Here is a 22917-nt window from a genome sequence, read left to right on the forward strand (position 1 = left end):
CTATTATAACCTCTTTAAAGGAACTGTGAAAAATTGTTGTTGAAAAGAAAAAGATTTGAACTGAAATTCATTTTAAGTGCATTAGGCTGTGTTTCTCTTGGAAAAAGCTGTACTTCACGTAGCGCAGTAGACACCCCTTCCTCCCAAAGGTAATGTCGTTCAGCTGCCCTCTCGATCGTGCACCCGTATGTCCCCATGAGCCATCAGCTGGCCATTGTGATATCACTTGCTTTCAGGCACGCTACCCTCCCTGCTACTGTTATCATGACTTGGATTTGCACGGTTTCAGATCTCTATTGGCTTTGATTACTGTATGTTGATGATTTATTACTCTTTTTTACTCTGATTCGGTTGTGCTTTAGAATTAATTTTGTGAGCATGCACATTTAAAAAAAATATAATATACGGATTCGGATTAGAGTAAAATTAGTAGAAAGTAGAGGTGTGTGGAATGCGAAAATTCGGGGAAAGTTTTAAGATTGCCAAGATTTTATTCCCATTGTACAGAAAAAATTAATTAATTTTTGAGATTTTTTTAGGGTTATTTGCATGGAGCCTTTTCCCAGTACATATATTCAGTGACTTAAATTGAGAGAATACTAATACAGAAAAATTCTGATTCAACATGGTTGGTCAAAGACATAACAGGTGCATAATAGGTTTTCTAATTTTTATAAAGAGAGAGAAACTATATTAGAACTATCAGGAAACTGATAAAACTAAAATCTGAACAGTGCACAACACTGGCCAGCCAGTGGCTGGTTTCATCCAAAATGTGGCTAAAGAACTTGTGTAGCTCTCAGGTAGAAAACATTCGGCTATAAACATAAGAGTAGGATTCTATTATCCTGAAATGGAATGACATGTTTTTCGAGTATATATTCACACCAACTGACCGGTTGAACACCGGTCGCTTTACCCACTGCTTTAAGAGTGAGCGATAGTAAAATTTTTTTCTGCAGATTGGAATGAAATTTTGTCAAAAGTTTTATTTAGCTACTGTTGTTGTCTGTACGTAGTTTCGAAATTTTTCATAACATTTTAATTGAGATATTAAACATTAAGTTTTAATAATTTAAAGCAGTTTTATACAGAATTTTAAAAAGTCTCGTGTCTGACGCGTTGACTATATATGCATGTAACCTTCTTGTTTACTAAAATAAAATTTTGTGTTAATAGGTGCATAAATTCTATCATAAAATAATTAAATTATAAATATCTGCATAATGCAGAAGTGCAGTCTTTTATGAAATTGCCTCTTACACGTTACTAACATATTGTAGAGAGATGGGATGAAGCCCTTATAGAGACAAATCACCATGGATATTTGTTAAGGGGCCCGCCTCGTGGCCGATTTTTTCACCGCTCGGGCTCAAGAGTTGTAGTTTTTCCTCCAAGCAGGGTGGCGAGTCGAAGAAACACTGAGCAGGGAGGAGGGCAGCTGGGGAGTGGGGGGACACAGCTCCGGCCACCTTCCTCTTCCCTTCTTCCTTGACGCGACCTTGAACGCAACGCGGGAGGAGGGGAAAAGACAGACGCAGAGAATGAGAGAATGATAGCAGGCCGTGGTGATAAGGAACGTGTAGCTGGCGACCGCTCGCTTCCCTGTCCACAGCAATGCATATTTGTGTCCTGAATAATCCACACGCTAGGCTATCCCGTACAAGACGCACAGTATAAGCCTATATTACGCCAACAGTTTCCCAAATTATAATGCTCTATCTGCTTATTATAGAAACACAAGTCTTGCAATTTTTAAGATCGATATAACATTACCTAAAAGTACAGACCTATTAAATTACTGGTAACTGAATGATAAAATTTTCTAGCTCTGCTTGAACCAATAAACATGCCCAGTTTAATACATTTTCCTGTCATTAAACTTTAGCGTAGATTTAACTTATATCGGTTTAAAAAAAACCTTGTTCTAAAGGGGAGTATGTGCAAGTAAAAAAGGTAAACATAATTTCTGATGAAAAAGAATTTTTGGAATTGGTTTTTAAATGACTTTGAAGAAAGCATTTTTTTTTTTTAATTTAGTTGATAACCTAATCTGGAACATATGTTTCGTACGTTGGCGTTTCAACTTCTTACACTTCAGAATTTAATCCTCCAGTTATTGTTTGTGAAGGTTAGGACCGCATATTCTTCATTTAAATTAAGCCCATTACACAGCTGCCAAATTTATGCTATACCTTCAATTATACCCATGGGGATAAAAATGAGCAAAAGTTTATCTAGCAGAAGAGAAGAAATAATTAGTTACTCCATTCACACGATACCTAGAATACTAACAGAAAACCTAACAACGCATTTGCCGACAAATCATGCTTTTTGGGCTAGGATAGACATGTTATTGTCCATTCAACCAATTACTGAAAATATATAAAAAATCTCACGGTGTATTTAAAAATAATGTAACCTGGTGGATGAACTTGGTATTTAATCTTCCTGACTTCACTTGCAAAAAATAAAACAAATTTGTGCGGTATTAAAAAAAACCGAGCAATTGTAAAATTAATGAAGTTTGCTCAAATGTAGTTTATTTATTATATATTCATAAGATAACATAAATAAGACAGCTCATTCAACTAATTCACAATATTAAATGTGCTATTTGTATTGTACTAATTCCAAATGGTCCCGATTCACATATTTTATACGTACGTACATACTGATTGGTTACTAACTTATTCTACTACTTAAAAGAAATTGTAATTAACAATTTTCGTTAACAAGTGAGACAAATAAACACGCTCAGTTTAATGTAGTAGTTCGCATAGTAAACTGAAATCTGAAGTGAAGGAAAACCATCGCATTTTCGTTTAGACTAACAGGTGTGGGGTTTCTATGATTTGCTAAGTTTATTCAGTAATAATATATGGAGAATAATTTCCTAATAAATTTAGATGATTAATTATTTGTTAAAACTACTTGTATTAAACAATCAAACCAAATGACTAAGCTATAAATTTAATGTTATTATAACAATAGGATAAACAAATAAAATGTTTTAGTAGGTATTTGCTGTAAGCATATTTTTTGAATCAGTAATATTTTATCGAAAAAAAATTATATTCCATTACCTAAGTTGAAAAATAGCGCGCTTTATAGACGCACAACAAAGTCAATGGGAACTTTTGTAGGAGATTATGTATTATCAGTAGAGCAATGCTGTAACTATTTTAGTTTACCAAATATATTTCAGAATACTCCAATACCATAAAATTTAATTTGGGAAACTAATACGTTTCCTAATGTTTGCATAAGTTAATATATACAGGTTTATGTTCTTACACGCGGGTCAATCATCTTGGCAACATTGGCTCGTGGGTAAAGCAGAAAAAATCGAACACGTTCTAGTACGGTTTTAGCTAATATTTTCGGTATGAAAACCTTTATTCCCAGTTACAAACCCCTTGAAAGGTTGCTGAAATGCTACCCACACGGGAGCAGGCGCGCTAACAGAAAATTTTTATGGAAACTGCTAAGGGAATGGGCATCGTAGTGGTCGCAATCATAAATGTATATATATACATTTGATATGTAAATATGTGTATGCATTTACATATATACATATAAAGTGTGTGTGCATATAAAACTAGATTTCTTATTGTTAATTTTTTTTTTCACATGTATTGTACAACTGTGGAGTTGGTTAAAAACCAGTGATTTTAAACAAGGGACCTTACAGTACAATAAGTTCAAATTAAATTTAAATCTACCAAATTTAGACCAAAGTATCACTCACTTAGATTTACTACACCTCTAATTTACGTCATAAACAGTAGGAAATCAGTCATGGCATATCTCATTTTTATGATTCATGCTTTGCCCAAATTTATGTTTCATAATGTATGTGGCAGTATTGTTTTGTTGTTTACTACATATTTGACACTCTACAGGTCCCATTTCTGTATGGTTCTAACTGCTACAACGACAAATATAATATGTGGTTACGCTAGATAAATTGTAATTATTTCGTATGCTTTAGCCCGAATCAAAAGGAAAGGAACTTGTGTGTCACTGTCATATTAAAACTTACTTAAGCTTTTCCTATTCAGAATTAAAGTAGTTCAATATTGCTGTATGCAAAGTTACTTGCTTACGCAATCCTCCAACATACACTGACTGAATTTCTTCATGGTACTTACAGGCATAGTTTTTTACTGTAACAATATGTAAAGCAATTTCGGTTGCGGACAATCCATTTATACAGAGAGCCAAGATGTTAAACATCAAACATTACAACTCGATCACAAAACATACCACTCAGTCACACACTTCTTGATAGAGGTGCCTCACGACAGAGGTGTAAGATAGCATAGTTCGAGATTCTCAGCCTGTACCTAATTATTAAGAGCACATCAAACTCGGCATATAGACAGATTTACTTGGAAACAATAAAATAATAATTCAGAATCTAAATTACAAAACATTTCACAGTATTAACTTACGTGACATAGCGTTAGCCTAATAAACACTCTCCCCGAGCGACTGGCTCGGCTCGCCGGGCGCAGAGATGCACGACACAGGGCAAAGCACTCAAGGTCAAAATATCTAACGCGCATTATCTGTTTTGTAAAATGGCTGGCAGAAGATAAAAACAAAAATAATATACAGAATGAAGCACCCAGTGAAATACATTTTTTTAAATATAAACATTAATGTTTATTTTCTTATGAATAAAGTACGATTTTTACGATTTTTAGAAGTTGAATAAATGCTCTTAAGTTAGATGAAGTCATTATATTATTTTCAGCGAGAGCATTTTGAAACATTAGGCAGCGCAAGGAGCCCCGATATATTTGTATGCAACTTCGTCATATTTTTTGAATAGCCTACTATGTCACAATAAGTGAAAAAAATAATGGAAATAAGAATGCAATTCGACGATATTATAAGGGTTATATATTTACTAGCTGCAGTACCCGGCTTTGCCCGGGCTGAACACCGGGTGATATATTGTCCGCGAGTTACAGCAAAATGGATAGCGATATGTCCAGTGTGTTGGACATTAAGAAATGATACATAATTACTGTTTGTGTATCTGTGACCTATGATTTTCTGTTTACCCATGGCGATCGGTTGAAAGGTTTAGAAGTTGATGCGCTACAGCGCCATCTAGCGGCGAGTTACAAAAAAAATGGATAGCATAAAAACCTTCTTCATGATAAAAACACTTCGATGTGCCAAATTTCATGGCGATCGGTCAAACGGTGTAAGAGTTTATCGACGTCATACATGCCAACATCCAATTATATATATTCTTATATTTCGAAATTTTAGGGCTTTCACTTTTGCGGAAAGTGGATGTTCAGGACCTCGAATGGTTTGGAACACTCCATCTCGAAAGAAATGATATTTGAAATTCCTGAAATTTTCGAAATTTTGGGGCTTTGTCCCCAGAGGGGGAGTGGTGATTTTGAGGACCCTGAATGGCTGAGAAACAATAAAAATCGAAAGAGAATGATATTTGAATTTTTTTAAATTTTGGGGTTTTGACCCCTGAGGGGGGTGGGTGTGTTGTTGAGGACCACGAATGGCTCGTAAACACTCCAAATCGAAAGAGAATAGGCTTTTGGAAATTTTCCGAAATTTTTTAATTATTGGGTCTTTGACTCCTTGTGGGGGGAGGGTAGTTTGAGGACCCCGAATGGCTTGGAAACACTCCAAATAGTAAAAAAGTATTCTTAAATTTAAGAAATATTTCGAAATTTTGGGGTTTTGCATCCCCCCCCCCCCCCTCCCTCAAAATTGGGTGGGAAGTCGACTTTGGGTAAAAGTTCCACCATGCCCCGGACACTTTAGTTCGTAATGACTTAATTTTAATACAATTTCCTCCAATTTTTCGAAATTTTGTGGCTTTCACTTTTGTGGAAGGGAGAGGGGGGGGGGGGGGGTGGTTGGAGGTTCAAGACCTCGAATGTTTCGAAGCACTCCATCTCGAAAGAATAGATATTTGAAATTCCTAAAATTATCGAAATTTTGGGGCTTTTTCCTAGAGGGGGGGCGGGGTGTTCGAGGACCCTGAATGACTCGAAAACACTTAAAATCTAAAAAAAAAAAGATTTTTTAAAAAATTTAAACTTTCGAAATTTTGGGGCTTTAACCACCTGGGGGGGGGGGGGGGGGGGGGTGATTTTGAAGACCCCGAATGGCTCGGGAACACTCCAAAACGAAAGAGATATAAAGGAATATAAGAATGTAGGCATTTGCTGTACTCCTATCTACCATAATAACAATATTGACAAATAGAAAAACTTATTACCTACCTATTAATAATTTTCTAAATAAATTAATAAATAACTCTATGTTTAAGAATTTACGTACATACATAATATTAAACTTCAAACTATACAAATATAAATATTAGTAGGCCCACCAACCTATGAATAAATTTCGAAGAAATTTATAAGTTTACGAATTTATATACCTACTTAATATTAAACTTCAACCTATCCACACAATAAAAACCTAAGAATATTAGTGTAATTATTTTTTTTTATTTGTCATAATACCTAAAATACGTATGTTTCCAAAATAAAACAAAGTATAAATAATGACCAATTTGACAAAAAAAATTGTACAACTCGAATGACATTGAAAACATACACGTGAAATTTAAAAGAATTATGAGTGCCCTAGGTAGGGAGAAAAAATATAGAAGAAATTAAATTTAATAAATGGGTGCGTGTACTTACGTACGCGCATGAGAAGTTATACTTCTTTGGCATCATTAAAAAATAGTTTTTAATTGCATGCAAAAATATTGCGTGGAGTCCCTCCGCGCGGAAGAAGTGAAACTTCGTAATGTGGAAATGAAAATAGGAAGGGGTAGAAATAGATTTTTAGTGAAATCATATTGTATCAAATCAAAATAAAAAAAATAAAGGAAATAAATGTGTAACGATTCATAGATTGATCTTCAGAGAGAGAGAGAGAGAGAGAGAGAGAGAGAGAGAGAGAAAGAGATACATATTGAATGACTATAAAACTTACTTTTTTATGAGAGCAGATTTTCATGAAATAAATCATGAAATCATTCAACGATAAAAGCTGTTTATTTAACTAAGCGGACGGGTTCGCCCGAAGGAGAAAATTGACGCGGCAAGACCTCGTGGACATAGAGAAATGACACACACTCACTATTTATGTGTTTATGAAACATGATTTTTTTCTGCAATTTAAATTGTAATATACAAAAACGGTATTGAAAATTGAAACAAATATGGTGACACTACAAACTGTCAAGATCTTTATTTTTTTCTTACTCTCTACTTAGTTCCTTACAATAGAAAAACGTAACGTAATGGCTTGAAAGCTATTGCACGGCAGGCATAGAGGAATGACACTAACAGTTTGTATATCTATGACACACATTACATAAAATTAAGATATATTTTTTTAACACGTTTAATTTTTTTTTTTATTTTTTTTATTTTTTTTTTTATACAGACAAAATATAGCCTATGTCCATCCCCAGGATATAATCTATCTCCTTGCCAAATTTCATTACGATCCGTTCAGCCGTTCAGCCGGGAAAAGGTAACAAACAAACAGACAGACAGACAGACAGACAGAGTTACTTTCGCATTTATAATATTAGTATTGATGAGAATATTTTAAGGAAAAAATATTAACTAAATATTTTTGACAAAAATATTTTTTTTTGTGAAGACGCGTCGTTGTAGATGGAAAAGAAAGGTCCATTTACAGTTCAAAAATTTTCATTACAAAATTTTAAGTTTTCCGTACCATGAAACAACTAGGGTCGGCGTTACATTCTACATCAGCATACAGTGTGTGCGAAAGATTCATCCTTGGATCGTCTTTCATCAGATACACATTCCTAAAATAATTTCATTTCTAATGATGCATTATTTTTAATTGCACGTTTCCTTTGAATAAGCACAGCAAGTTTAAAAGGAATGTTGCCTCAAATTTACATATATACGTATTACAAAAATTTAACGAACGATTGTTTCGTCAATAGGCCCTACACGTGTTATTATTACATTATAGGAAAGTTTCACAACAAATGCTGATAATCCTTCGATTGTTTAATATTAGTTATATAGAATACGTTATACTACATAAAACATGTAAAAACGACAGTGTTCATGAATTTCGTAAATAGAAAAAACCTGATATACGACAACGGGCCGGTTTTATTAAAGCTTTAAAATTGTTATTATCATTAATATCGATATTAAAGAAGGTAACATAAAAAAATCAATTTTAAAATTTGAGATATTTGCTAAATATTTTCATTGCAGGGTTTTAGGTGGTAAATGTTTTTTTGTATAATTCCAAAGCAAAATTTAGGATTGCAGTTAGCGTAGCATCGGTAGGCAACACGTAGTTCATAGTCAGCAGTCCGGAGTCGCCAGTCAAAATTACATAACATGACCAAGGGAGTATTTGATTAAACCACATCATCGCGAAAGATTTTCTGATAGGTGAAAATATTTTGGCAGCTGGCGGTCTGGCAAGTTGTTTCGGGCCGCAGCCCGGCCTAGCCTCACCACCTCCACCTCCTAGGTCTGAACCCGTGAGGGTATTCCAGGAGCACTAGCTTTTCTTCTTTCATCCTGATGTCACCTGGTCTTAATGGCATCAGGATGTTTGGCCTCGGATGTTCATATGCCATGTTTTTGAATGGTTAAACACCATTCGTTTGCCTCAACCAGAAACAACTTATCCATTCTGTTTGAGCCGCCGTGCCTGCAGCCAGAATATAGCTTTGTCAATTTTATAAAATACTTTGTCAGTTGCATCCATGCAGATTTTAAACACGACGGCTGATGTTAAAACTCTTCAGTCATTCCGCGTGGGATCTCTTGTATGCCATTGCTCCGGGACGGTCTGGCAGTCCGAAATGAAGTTCGATGATATCCCACTGCTCGACTGGCGACTGCTGGACTGCTGTCTGTGGAACAGTTTATCTCCGACTGCCGCCTGCCGGTTGCAAGTTGTCAAACTGCGGACTGCGCATTGTGAATAAGGTCCTAGATGCCGAAACGTCCGGCGTCGCCTCTTCGTAAGCAAAAGAAACTAAAAATTGAACATTTATATCCAAATGGTTTTATTCTGCGGGCTATAATGTCAGGCATGCAGTCCGACTGCCGGGCTCGGGTGCTTGATGAGAATGTGACGTGGGACGAGTGGAACGGTATGTGCACAGACGATAACTTTTTTCCGCAATGCGTAACACGCCAGCGCACAGAGAGGTTTAAGTGACACGAGATATTAGTATAAACACAGCGTCGTTTTTTTCTTATTTTAGCGGCGGCTACACATTACACGTCTCTTAGTAACCTGTGGAATTCGTCAAGGTTTTACAATTAGCAGCGGCGATAATGCAATATGATACTTTTTTTGAACCGCTCTCACGGAGTTCCGTTTGTCAACTGTGAGTCTGAGCTTAGCGAGATTGACACGTGTACGTCTCCGAACGCATACATTCCAACTTCCAGAACCGCACGTATGTTGCTAGACTCCGACGTTTATGGTTTGAATCACCGGAAAAAAACATAGAAGTGTGTACTAATCGTACGGCCATTAATAACATGCAACAAATGCTATTTATGACTTATTATTCTTGTTTTCTGTATAAAAATTTTCAAATGTGTAGAGGTGTTCCCACTACAAACTATCACAGTCAGCCATGGACAGCCGGCAAAATACTATTTGTTTTAATTGTGACTATAATGACAAGCTTCTATGTCCAAATTAAACTTACACTGTCTGAAATACTGCAATATTTATGCATGTTTGCACACACCGAACAGTTTGTAGCTAATTGCTTTGGGCACCAAATTCTGCTTACCAAATAAGAACCCCCCCCCCCCCCTCCAAAAAAAAAGGCTCTTCTTATTCTTACGTTCATTCACAATTGAAGTTAAAAAAAATACTTTTTTAAATGTTACGTGAAATTCTTTATTTCAACTTGGCGTTTTTAAAATGGTTAAATGCATATTTTGGTTAAAAGTGTTGATTGCATATAAATTTATACCATTAAAAATATTAATGGCCACATATAAAATAAAATTAATAAATACGTAACTAACAAAGCCATATAAAATCGATTTGAATATATCACTTGTATAATGAAATATTACTTATGCCCAACGATTTGGCGTTTACTTCCTTTAATGGTTTTGTTCTTCTTCCGAGGTGCATTCTGTCGTAACCTTGCCTTATGACCCCGCCTGCAGTCACGCTGAATTCTAATGTCGTTCGGCCTCAACACAACTAACTGTGGAATACGCGTGTACTCAGCCCGGTCTGGTGTCCACAGGCCCGCCCTAGCCGGGGTGAGTATTCAGTCCGGGCAAGCGAAGCACAACTGAAAGAGGACAGGAAGAAAGGCAGCGCGGAGACCCCCCTTCATCCTGCCTCGTCATCCAAGGTCAAGCGGCCGTGGCGGCGCCACATACCGGGAAGAACATTCGCGCAGCACACGTCGTAGAAATCACGGTTTTTCTCAAAATTTTCCGTTGTGACCTAGTGCAAATTATATACGCAGCGAAAGAGAAAGGATTGGTGCACGATCCAAAAGTGGTTTTACGCAATAGTAATGAAAACTGTGAGCTTGGCGTGCCTCTGAAAATACGCTAATTAGGCTTATTCAGCATGCATTTACTAATCGACTATATGTCTGAGACATCTTAAACAACTTTAGGATCATGCCCGGTACCTTAATCTCTTTTATATCCGAAATCGGTAATCGCATGTCAAATAGTTTCGATAAAAACAACTAATTGTTAAACCTCTGCAGCTCACTTTGCACTGCATGTAGGCGGGCCCCTTAAGGCTAAAATATGTCAGAGCTATATCTGGGAAAGCCAAACGAAGATCAGTTAATATTACCAATTTTTCACACGTAGCGAGTGCAGACGTCTGTGAAACTATTTCCACATAAGTTCGTATTCGACGAATCAAAATGTAAGTTAAACTATTATACAGTAGAAAGAATACTGCATCGTTTGATACCTAACATATGTCTGTGCACTGCCTGGAAACTCTAATCGAAGGTTAGTTAAAAGTCCAATTTCGCGTTGTTTTTCGAATTTTACACGCAGCCGTTTAAAAATAATACGCGCTGAAGAGCCCTGAACAGTGCTGCTAAGGATTGAGCAGCGGGAACTTCCCTGAACCAGGTACTACCTGCTCGTAGTGGGGTCTGGCGAGACCGCGCTAAGCCGCTTATCTCTCTTCAAGATCAGGAAAGGGGGCAGTGTATTGTTACCTGCCTCTTTCTGACCACTGAACCATGGAAAGTGCAGAGTGTATCAGTGCTGTCGTTCAAGTTCCTTGTGCCAGCTGAAAGAAACTTGCATCGACAGTTTCTATGTTCAAAGAGATAATTAGTAATCATATTGAATTATTTATAATTAATTTTTATTAACGTTACCTTATTTTTCCCTGTTCACTTACAATTTCGTTTATCTCACACGTCTGCCTCCCTACTCTCAGTACGCCTTCATGGCCAGTAACAGTAAACCTTGTTATCATTAAAGCCCGTTATGTAATGACACGGAAACGTAATCAAACGGAAACGCATCTCGTAAACGCAAGACGACCATTTACGGTACTCCGTCAGCTCGTTCTACAGAGTACGGATTTCACAGAAACATAACAAAACTTGCGCCAATAAGCGTAAAAAATACTGACGTCAGCAACATCATTGTAAACAAGATCAAACGTGAAATTTTAAACATGCATCGGTTTTTATGTTTAGTTTACGTTGAATTGTGCATGATGACTTCTGTTTGATGCATTTAACTAGTCAAACGGCTTATAATTAGAGACGTCTGAATTTCGCGAATAGATTTCGTGACTGGTTGTATTGCATATCACTGCATCTCATATTCACGTAACTGATTAGGTGCTTGTTACTCTCGCGCGTCTGGGCACTTAAATATATATATGTCAAATATCGTACCACACGTACGGTAATGTATGATTAATCACTTACTGTAATTTTTACATCTCGGAATGCATTTATACACAACACATTCAGCTTTGTTTTGATAAAACTTAAACAATTAGCTTGTCTGTATTTCACGGTAAATTTATCAATGTACTGAAATGTCACTTTTGGTTTTAAATAAATAAGTTTTATATATCACACTGTATAAAAACATAAAATTGTGTGAATTAGCACATAACAAACAAGGTAAACAACCTAGATTTCATAAAATCATTTCTACATCCACCGGTTTTAAAGTCACGATGTATGTAGACTAACCGACATGCCGAAGGCATTATTTGTTGGAATTTCGCGCTTAATCTAGCTCTAAAACTAAATATTTCCATTCGTTAAAAGTGTGCCGCAAATATGCTTCTGTTTGTTTATTGACATTTTTTTTTTCCACTTGAGCCATTATCATTACCCAGCCTTTTTTCGCCGTTCAAAACTGGTATTCCCGAAAGAGAGGTGTACACCAAACTAGACTTTTTTGATATTCCAGACAGAAAAAATTACATCTTAAATAATAAAGCGGAAATAACTAGCAAATACATAAATATCTTATGGGGAAGGTACCTAAGGGTAGGGTATCGTACTCCGAGTGCAGACTTGTTATTGGGCGCCTGTAGACATCTGCGTGCCCTAAGGGATGAAAGCAATGAAGCCCTGCAATGGCGAAGCGCTTGAATGAGTGGGGCGGTGGAAACGGGAGATCCCCGAGAAACCCCGCCAACCACGAAATCGGAACGATTCCTACGTGCGAAATTCCGGGCTTCTACCCCGCTGGGATCGAACCCAGATCGCTTTGGTGGGAAGCGAGGGGTCTGACCCATCGACCACCGCGGACCCTAATATTCAAAAACAAGAATAAAATGGACATGTACATGGTATACGTAGTGATAAAATAGTGCATTGCTATTAGCTGCATGGAAGAACGCATGCACAAGAGTTCGGCATTGCCCATTTCTCCATCTCTCTTACGCTTGCGGATGCGAATATGTGTACACTTACGTGTGAATGTAGAACGAACTTAAAGGGTCTTACGTTTCCCTTTTCGTGATACGTATACGTTTGCGTGTCACGGTCAAACGGGCCTAATCATTACTTGCATAGCTGTTTCATAAATAAGTAGGTATATACTTAAACTCCCTTGCCCAGAAAACTGCTCGTAACTAAATAGGCACTTCGTTAACGATGCTAAGACTTTGCTGCAACTATTTTAGTATACAAATTGTATTTTAGTTAAATTTATTAACATTTCTGAATGCGTACTGCTGTATTTTCGTAAAATTAATATCACACACGTGATGTCACGGAAGTTGTTATTATGGCATAGTTGTAATGCACGTGTTACTGAAGTCTCTATTGTTTTATATAATCATCCTAACTACACTATTAATTTCAACGACAGTTTGTCATTTATTTGGAAAAAATTTTTATCTTGGTTTTCATCTGAAATAAGTGCATATGGCCTGAACACTGGCGAAGTACACTGCTTTCAAATAACACTACAACAATTTAAATTACAAAAATTACAATTAAAACTTTTTTATATATCTGGTTATTTACTAAAAATACGTTAATGGAATTTTAAAGAAAATAGACCCTAGTTAACTTTAAAGAAACCGCGTCTCCATGAAGATTCGAACCACAAAACACTTTTTCTCTATATTAATCTATACACTGCTAACTAAACATAACCCAGAACAAATGAACAGTAAGCACCAAAACAAAAATATTTAACAGAATTAGCATAAAATGTACAAAACAAAAAAGTTTGTTTTACAATAGCATAAAAATTACAATATACAATAAGCGCGGATATGAGTGTCTTATAGTGCCTGGTTGTAATACTACTATAACAACCACGATTTAGTTAATTATTTTGGACAACGCCATTTATGTTATGAACTGTTAGTCATCTAAAAACCTCCGAAAACCAAATAAATAAATAAAATATTAACAACAGAAAAAAAATAATTTAAAAGAAAAACAAGACCGAGTCAGATGTATTCGAACACAGTCTGAACCAGCAAGGAAAATAAAAATAAATATGGACAATACAACGAAAACATCACAAACGAAATATTTAACCTCAAAAAAACTAGAGAGCACAAGAATTCCATGAAAGGAACTTATTAAAAAAAATGTATTAAACACAGACGAACACAGTGGACATACAGTGAGACAGATTGGATGCAAGCAGACAGAAAAGCTGGACAACGCAGCAAACACATAAAGACAACGATGAAAATAAAAAATTCAGTGAACAACACAACGACGACAGCACTAACGAACACAGAAGTTTTTCAATGACATCAGGCACAAACAGTTTGTTTGTGCCTGATGGCGGGAACAGATGTCAGTTCCCGAAACGTCGTAACTACTGTCATTGAAAAACTTCTGTGTTTGTTAGTGCTGTCGTTGTGTTGTCCATAGTATTAGTCTGAATGCTCGGTTCGCCCACGCTTTGTTATAATAAGTCCTATAGCATCGATCATACAATTTCGTATTCCTGTAGCTGTCTCGCCAGATGCGCAAAACTGGCATGAGTTTTCAAGAAATGATATAACCACAGAACATTTTTGAAAAGCAGCATAATTATAAATCGGCCCCTTTGCATTACAGTTATTATATTGAGGAAAATAAATTTCGTGGGAACAGATTTTTTTTTTGCGGCAACCAATAAATAGTTTGTGACTAAACGAATGTAGCACTAATAAACAGTTCAGTGACTGAGTAAATATTATCAATGTTACATATTATCAACAGCGTACCAAGCTGCTAAGTTGGTTTATATTGTACTATTAGCCCCGCCTCGAAGCTTAGTCGTGTCCCGATTAACCATTTCGTGTTATTGTGATTGTGTTTTGATGCAGTGTTTACCATTTCCTTGCCTTGAAATTATACTTGCAACATTGCACTTATTCACTGTCACAATAAAATAATTCACCTCCCTTCAATAAGTTGACAAAATTAGATTTAAATACATATGCAGAACTCACAGTCTACTGGACCAATCACTTGCAGCACTGACTGCAACGGATGCTTTCATAGTTCTGTCTGGCCGTTCATTAATATGATAACGGTAGTGTGCAAATTAAAACAGACCGAGATGTCTGACTGAATTTAAATCTGCACAGTACTGTATTTTAAATTAAAACTTTTCTGAAACAAGCATTTGAAAGCATCATGGAGAATTACGTAATGGAAGTTAAAGACAAAAGTTCTTAAAATGCTTATTTACCAATTTTATTTCAGTTCAAAAAAGCTAGTGTTCCACTAGTTCTTATATATTTTAATTTTCGTGACATGATAAAGTTATATTATTACAATGCTGTTTATGTAATGTATTGAAGTGACTCAACTTAAAGATTAAAGCAGTGTTAATGTTGTTAATCTTGCTACTCTTTCGCCATAAATTGTAATCTCCATCATCAGGGTAACAGCCATGGTACAAAGAGTGGGAAGGTATACCGTGTAGGTCAGTGGTGAGGGCATATAGTTGAATAAGTAACAATCTAGAGCCACTACGCTGCCAGGAACATGGCAGATTAGATTTTGTCCGTTATCACTCCTCGTTAATATGCCGCACTGTGCGTTCTATAATGGACGTAAAGTTTTTATCATTTCTGAAAGACGTTGGGTTTGCGAAGACAATATATAAATGTGTGTAAGAGAAGAGACACTGTTAACGTGATCACAGGTTATCACATATTGTGATCGTTGGAACATTATCAACAGCACTCATAAAAAGAGTTGAATTCATTGTTTAGTAACTTGCGTAAGTGGTAGTATTTCTTTGGTTTATTTATGTTAGTTCTACACCTTTGCATTACAATATCAACGGAATGTTCGTAGTTTTATATATATATATATATATATATATATATATATATATATATATATATATATATATATATATATATATATACAGAGCTGCCAACCTCAAATCACACCCATCAGTAATGGCAATTAGGTATATGAAAAAAGTACGCGTAAATCATGCACGATAAATTTTTCCTGGGGCATTATAACACACACTCAAGATAAAACAAGGACAATAATATGCAAAAGAAAAAGAAAAATATGAATACAATGCAAATTAATGAATAAAAAAAATCTATTTGAACAATACAATCATCTGAATATGTAAGAAATATTAATAATTTTACTGGATATTTTGAATCTTCAATTCAAAGTTAAACTTTAAAGCAACTGTCTTTTTATTTGCTTTTTTTATCCTGGTTGGATAAGAAATGTCATGTAAACAAACAAGACAAACACAAGGTCTTGTAAACAATAACTGCGTTCGTTACTTTCGTTTCTTCAGATGTAGCGAAAAAACGAAGATATAGTAGATTTATTGCTCGTCACGGCTTTAAAATGTTCTGCATGTTTCTATGATTCAATATGCCGTCTACAGTCATCCCTTCCACCATGTGCAATCGAAAAGTCACACGTGCATACATTACAAAACCGTGGCGTTCCAAACATTTGAAAACGACAAGCATGGCCATTGTTTTGAATATTTAAGTCGAAAGCTCTGAAGACTTGCGTGTTTTTTTTTTTCCAGATACACATTATTCTGTCACACGCTTCATTTCTAAAACCGGCACTGAAGAACACAACACTATCGAAAAACATAAAAAAATTTCACGTCTGTAGACACGACAAAAACACTATGATGAAAAAAAAAATGGCTTTCAAGAAATAAATTAACAACACAGGTTAGCCAAAGTACCGTACAAAAATTATCGTGATTTAAGTAGCCTTCAAACGATAAGTCTGAGAATATGTACTAGTTGTATCGTACAACGGACGTAATACCATCCCATTATTATTTGAAAACACGAGAATTAATTTACTTATTTCGACAGTACATCGTACATGCGCACACTTACTAGTTCCGTTATTTGTGCAACCAAGCGATGTATTCAAACTGCGTTCACGAAACAAGCACAGCAGAAACGGAATTTTCTCCGTTACCTCGCAGCACAAAGCCTCGTTTCCGTAATAAACCAGCGATGTTCCGTAATTCCGTAATTCGGGGTTAAAATCCGTAATAATTACGGAAAATCCGTAATGGTTGGCAGCTCTGTATATATATATATATATACATATATATATATACATACACACACACACATACACACACACCTAAACTCATGCCGTTACAAGCTTTTGGCTTCAAATGGTATATAGTCTATCCCATGAACGAGTGTAGGCCTACTTCATAACATCTCGTAAAAGTAATTTTAAAAACTAAACGTAGTACCTATTTTATATTCGCAAATATAGGATATAACTTGCCACAGGGACGATTAAAGGTGAAACGATGTAAACAGCAAAAGTAACAAAGTAATTTGAAAATAATGATGTCTAAGTGGATGAATAAATAAAAATTTTATGAGTAGGGTACACGAGTCTCATACCCCGAGGGCAGACTTGTAACTGGGCGCCCGTTGTCATCTGCATGCCCTGAAGGGGCCTCCCTAGTAAAAATTTTTAGCGCGGTGGGCCACTGGCCACGTGCTACAGCCAGTGGTTGGGCGGGGCGATATACCTGAGCCTGTCGCCTGCGCTGCGGTGGAGGGGGGAGAGGGCGTTTCAGCAAGGGGGGCGGAATAATGGGAGGGTTGGAGGGGAAGGCTCTTTTGTCATGGGGTGCTCATACCTGCGTTATCTGCGAACAAGATCGTGGCAAGAAAGGTGACTGTTTTTCCCTTTCGCTACATTCAACCAAAAAGGTTAATGTTCTCGCATTGCCTTTCTTGCTTCCTGACAGTGTTTATTAACTTGAAACATTAAATTAGTGTTGCGATCCAGTCCATATCCATCAAATGCAAACAATCGTCAATTCTGTTTAAAACATATATTTCTATTTTTTAATTAAAGTTCTACATAATTAAGAGATTTCCATACATTACAAAAAATGCTGTCATAAAAATCGATGCGTCAGCTTGTGTTTTCAGAAAAAAAATTGTAAAAATTATATAATTAAAAAAAATTCCAACATTATACTTTCGAACTGACATTTGTGTGATGAATGGTTTTGCACGAACAGTTACGCTTTCATTCATAAAAGTCTTCCACACCGCGACGAGAAATCACGTCCTTCTAATAGATTAAGTAATAAAACTGGGAATAAAATGATGAAAATAATATTAAATATTTTTACTCTTAGACACAAATCAACTTTTGAAATCGCAATAACGACAAACAAATTTTTAACTTACTTCCTGAAGAAAAAGTGCATGTCAAACTCACTTTAAAATTCTGTAGAGAAAAAAATGTCAGGAACAAACAAGTGTTCCCACCAACGACACATCGTCAACTTTGTATTCTAGGGTTCACGTCGTATTTAGTTACACTAAATATTACTGCATATTAGGTATTTTTTCTGGCACTTATTACATGTTTAGCATTTTATTTTATTTTTTGCATATTTTTTTAATGACTTTAACGTTACACAATACGATGAATAAATATACACGAATGAACTGGAATCCCGTTCCGAGTTACATACAGACTGTTAACGAGCAGTGTAAATTTCTTAGCTGTTGCAACAGCGGCCTACAGGTGGATTCAGACCGCAGGCTTAGTCAGTCACGCTGAATCCACCTGAGTTCAGATTTTATCGAAGACAAGTGCGGATGGTATGGAAGAACTCAGTGTGCACTGACTGTTGTGCTCAAGGTGTCAGTGAAGTGTATAGCTGGAATCACGGGCGAAAATCTGTAGGATTCCCATGAGGCCCGCGGGATAACGTGAAGATTTTGCAAATGCAAGCGGGCCCCTTCAGACGGGCTTTTTTATTTCAGGGAGGTTTGGGCCACCCTGAGATTCTCCCCTCCTCCCGGAATCTACGCATGCAGCTGGAATTAATTTTTAGCCAAGTACGTAATTTGGTGCTGTATTTAGGCTGTCAAAGAAGGTACGAAATATGGCTTCTTTGATAATTGACGACAACTCCTTTTTATTGTGAAATAGTACCCATCTACAACGAAATCCCTAAATATACCACCACTACTGTTGGGGATTTTCTAAACAAACTATCAAAATAACTTTGGTTTCGTCACTGTCACTAGCTGTTATTGTATCATACGAAAACATGTATGTTTTGTGTATTAATTTACTGTATTCGTCTCTGTCCAAAAAAATCTTTTTCGATAATAGAGTGTAAGCAAGGTAGAATACAATGGCTAATTTTAAAATAAAAATTGAATAAAGTATTTTTTGCTTGCAGTAGTTCAAATTCTTGAATTAATTTAGTTGTTTGTTTAAAAACCCCTTCTAAAATCAAAGAAACGACCTACTTCCTAAATAGATAAATAGCGCTTTAAGAGTTCACACGCTTTCATAAATATTTAAACGCCAACATTTCAAATGTAGGTTTCACATAATGATAAAATCTCATCTATTTTCATGGTTACACCTGATGGAAATAATTAACAACAATTCGTAATATATGTTTTTTATGCTTTAAATAACTACTCTACACATGAGCAAATTTCAATATACATAAAACTAAGGAACTCTGCATTACATTTTAAATCTGTGTAAGACACTAACAGAAATTGAAGCATAAAATAACAGTTTGTTCAAGAACAAAATAAAAAAGAAGAAAATTTGTTTTCTTGAATCTACTTTTTTCAGTAAAGTATACATACATACAATATTATTTAAAATTAAAATTTTTAGTCCTTGAGTATAAATTTACTGAAATATTTTTTTTGTTAATTAATTTTTTCATGCGAAGGAATATTTAATTGTTAAAATCACGAGAACATAATTTATTATATTTATGTATTCCAAAAGCTTATGTTAAAGATCGACTAAATGCTATTCAATTTGCCCAAGAATTTTACTGCAATAGGAGAGCATTACAAAAACACAATTTAACTAATGTAGGTATTATCACAATAAGTTATGTTCATAAACTATATTAATGGGAAACAAATATTTATCATTTAATGATATGCAACTTTTTCCTTTGAGGTAAAAATTGAGGTATATTTAATGTAATAAGTAAATCCTCTCATAAAATTTACTGAAACTAATATTCTTCATTGTCCATCATATTATGAATCCAAACAGTTTAAATCAACTGAAACATGAAATAAAATAGTAAGGTTAACCATGATGTGTGTAAGAAATTAGAGATTGCTTTGTAAAAAGTGTTGAAAATTTCTCATGAAACATTGAGATTATTATGTCGTACATAATGTAAAAAAAATTCAATAAATGAAATTCAACATGTACTTTGTATTGCAAGTTATTAAACATATATTTTAAAAACACATGTGCGTATCTAAGTCGAATTGTTATGTAATACATGATGAACAATAACATTACCTATACAACTTCCCTTCCAAATAACTTTCACCCAAAGATAAGGACGCGGAAAAATTATACACACTGGTCGCACGAGGAGCTGAAATAAGTCTTATAGGAAAGCCGGTTGGAGTAATTTTTTTCAAGCCAAAGCTAAAAGTAATGGATGTTGTTTGTCTAAAGCAGGCAGTGAAATGACATACAAGTTTACAGAATAGCCATATAAGATCTTTGACGCTTCTTATCCTGTCAGTGGACTGTACGCGAAGAACCAACTGTATCATGGCCCGACGCTAGTTTTATACTTACGTATGAATACGCTTGTAAACGATGGTTTGTATACTTATGTATGTTGCCGACATCAATAGGTATTCTTTGGCAGCTCGATGCGGATTCATTCGAACACGTTTGCGCTAAACACAACATATTTTTACATAAGAGTGACATCGCGCACTGAAAAAAGTTGCAGGTCTGTAACGCAACAGTGATACAAATATTACATGGTTCGAACATTTTCTGGAGCACGACATTCACTTTGGGTAATGCTAAGCTACTAGATAGGTACACTTTACCCGCTTTAAAAGTGATAACTTAAAAAAAAGTGTATATGGAAGCAGAATCAGCCATATGTTTATTGCTGTTGTATTTGTCATAAACCTACTACGTTCAATACGGCCTCTAAGTAGAACCCATGTTTTTTTTTTTACGACTTGTGTACAAGCTGTGGTTGTAAAGCGAATTTATATTCTTAGTTAACTAACGTCTATCATAACATATTTGGAATAAGGCTACCTTAATTTTTTTTCTAGATTGCTCTATATATATATATATATATATATGGTAAATCCAGGAGAGATGGACCACCGGGTGAGAGGGACCGGTGGCATAGGTTACGAACTTGCTAATAGAAAGCGCCATGGTTGGTAGGAATGTGTCGTGGCAACTGTATTACGCTTGCTGTGTTATTTTAGTTCCTTTGTATGAGTAAATTGAGAAGATATTAAAGAAAATAGAAAACAGGTAGGTCAAAAATTTTGTTAATGTGAACGCAGTTGTGTCGTAGAGACAGTATTTTGCAATATTTTTGAACCATCATTCCTTACAACATGTAAACAAGCTAAACGTATCTTTGTAATGTTCTGTAGCTACGCTGGGCACAACAGGAACGTAATGGCGGCCTGGTCCATCTCTCCCTAACGATCGGGATAGATGGACCAAAATAAAGTGGGAGAGATGGACCATCGTGGGAGAGATGGACCATCGTTTTAAATGGGCCTACGTATTATTAATGAGTAGGCTGTAGATTTGTTATGTCGTTTCTACAAAAAAAAATTAGTCACAAAACATATTGTTAAGTAATTTATAGGTTAATTTCCAAACTTTTAACGTAAATTCTTCTCTACGTTAGGCCTACTTAAAAAACAAAAAATACAATATAGGCTGTATGCGGTAAAGTGAGCACTTTTGAGGCCATAGTTACTTTTATCATTTGATCAAATTATTATCTTTCGGTCACTTTTAAATAGGATATAAATAATCGCTTATGAGCCTATTACATGAAGTTTTCTCATAAGTCGCGTGTTCTTGTTCGTATTTAAAAGTTACGAAGTGCTCACTTTACCTTGTACAGCCTTTAATAATTTTTTACAACTTTTTGTAGTCATTTGAAATATAATTCAGTCAATTTGTGTATAAAAATTAATTTTATATTCGAATGTAAATTTGATTTTGAAGATCAATACGCCTATTATGTTGGCCTTTGTTTAGTACAGATATAAATTTGTTTAAAAGTACGTATGCAATAATTGACTTATTGGTCTAGTGGGTAGCACGTCCGCATGGCTTGTATGTTGTTTCAATGGCGAGGGCAAATACATTCCTCCCTATTGCATTTTTAAAGGGAAGAATAAGAAACAGGAGTTCAGTGATGGCATGTCTCCGGGTTCCATGAATGCAATGAACGTGAAATCTGCTTACTAGGGATGTGCGAAAGTGACTGTATCCACACGAAATGAAAGTGAAAGAAAATTTATCAAGTTTCGCGAAAGTGAAACGAAAATGAATTTTTCTATGAGATAAATATATTCTTAACGAAAGTAAAGCGAAATTTTTTAATTAACAAAGAAAAAAAGTGCCCCAAAATTTGCTCTTCAGTAATAAATTCTATTAATAAATCATTTTTGTACCTTTTGATGTATATATAAATATTACTATTTAATATAGTCAACATCCGCCCTAGACCACACAACACAGCCCCATGTCACTCGTAAATTTCAAGAATCAATCCAGATCTTTCAGCGCACAGACTATTTCCTTTACAGTCGTAATGTCGCAGTCTATGATAATATATTTATCACGTGCATGGTACTGATGAAAAAACACGTGACTACTGCGGAACGGCCGTCATCTTGCACCACTGTCACACATGGCTAGCTCAGGAAGCTGTAAACCAGGCAAGGGACATGGTCAAAACAAAACATAACAAATGGTTGCTGCCAAGTGACTTGTTGACCTTTTTGTCTAATTGGCTGTATATTATGAGGATTTTATATGCCAGTCAGAGTATGTAAATTTTAAATAAAGCAGACGAAAATGTTTTTGTT

General features: G+C 35.5%; 1 protein-coding gene across 8 annotated transcripts in view; it reads right to left on the reverse strand.

Annotated features, from left to right (window-relative positions):
- Window positions 1-22917, reverse strand: part of LOC134539976 (obscurin) — a 570520-nt gene that overhangs the window by 79353 nt on the left and 468250 nt on the right. The window lies entirely within an intron of this gene.

This window comes from Bacillus rossius, chromosome 16, assembly GCF_032445375.1.
Source record: "Bacillus rossius redtenbacheri isolate Brsri chromosome 16, Brsri_v3, whole genome shotgun sequence".
Classification (NCBI taxonomy): domain Eukaryota; kingdom Metazoa; phylum Arthropoda; class Insecta; order Phasmatodea; family Bacillidae; genus Bacillus; species Bacillus rossius.